General features: G+C 32.7%; 1 non-coding gene across 1 annotated transcript; it reads left to right on the top strand.

Annotated features, from left to right (window-relative positions):
* The first annotated feature begins 220 nt into the window (after positions 1 to 220).
* Positions 221 to 294, top strand: TRNAT-AGU (transfer RNA threonine (anticodon AGU)). The gene has a single exon. It is a non-coding gene; the product is annotated as a tRNA-Thr (tRNA).
* The last annotated feature ends 683 nt before the right edge of the window (positions 295 to 977 follow it).

Below are 977 nucleotides of genomic sequence, written 5' to 3'. Positions count from 1 at the left end.
TCAAATGAATTTGGCTTATATTTGAGCAGTCGTATAGAACGAAAACATACTATTAACAGTTACAAAATTTACATTTTCCTTGAGAACAAAGTAGGTTATTGCTTAAAAAAGGTGAAAATAGAAAGAAGGTATAGGGGGCTTAATTACACCATAAGAATTGACAAAATTACTGAGAATACTATCGGGTAAATATTTATGTGCGCTGAAATTATGCAAGAAAGCTTTCATAGCTCAGTTGGTTAGAGCACCCGTTTAGTAAGCGGGAGGTCTTGAGTTCGACTCTCAATGAAAGCATTTATTTTTGCTGTCAATTGTGTGCTAAATTAATTGTCAGTAGTTTTCATACAGAACACAATACTGTTTCACGAGATATTCCCTGTGCTAATCCTCATCCCTCATAAGCTTTGGCACTTGAATGTCGTAACTCGTAATATCATTAATAATTTTTTGTTGGCAAAAACAAAAAATGATAAATGGTAGTTTTAATTTTTTGTTCATGATTAATCTTCAGAAATTTTTTGGATTCTTCTAGAGGTAGGAAAGCACCTAGTCTGCTTTCTCTTCTAGCACAGATCATTGTCAGGACCCGCCACATCATCATGTCACGTAGGTGTCACTTGACATATATTTTTGTTATATGAAAAGCTTACATAGGAAAGAGGCTAGCACTTGTAGGAAGGTTCTAGAAAAATATAGAAATTTCTAATGGAAAACTTTAGAACCCTATGGAATTGCTAGAAAAGTCCTTAGAAAATTCTAGCTATGTAGAAAATTATAGAGAAATGACTTACTTATAAATAATAAGGGACTTGCGTAATAATTTTTATTTACTCACTATCCCGTAGGAGACTAGTATATAAAGGGAGATATTTATTTGTAACTTATCGAGAAAAACAATCAAGTTCTCTATAATAAAAAGCTTCACTTGTCAAATTTCTCTTGTCTTTATTATCTAACATTCCCTTAGCGGTCTTGAG

Source organism: Nicotiana tabacum, chromosome 22 (assembly GCF_000715075.1).
Source record: "Nicotiana tabacum cultivar K326 chromosome 22, ASM71507v2, whole genome shotgun sequence".
NCBI lineage: Eukaryota > Viridiplantae > Streptophyta > Magnoliopsida > Solanales > Solanaceae > Nicotiana > Nicotiana tabacum.
This window is presented reverse-complemented; position numbering and strand designations above follow the sequence as displayed.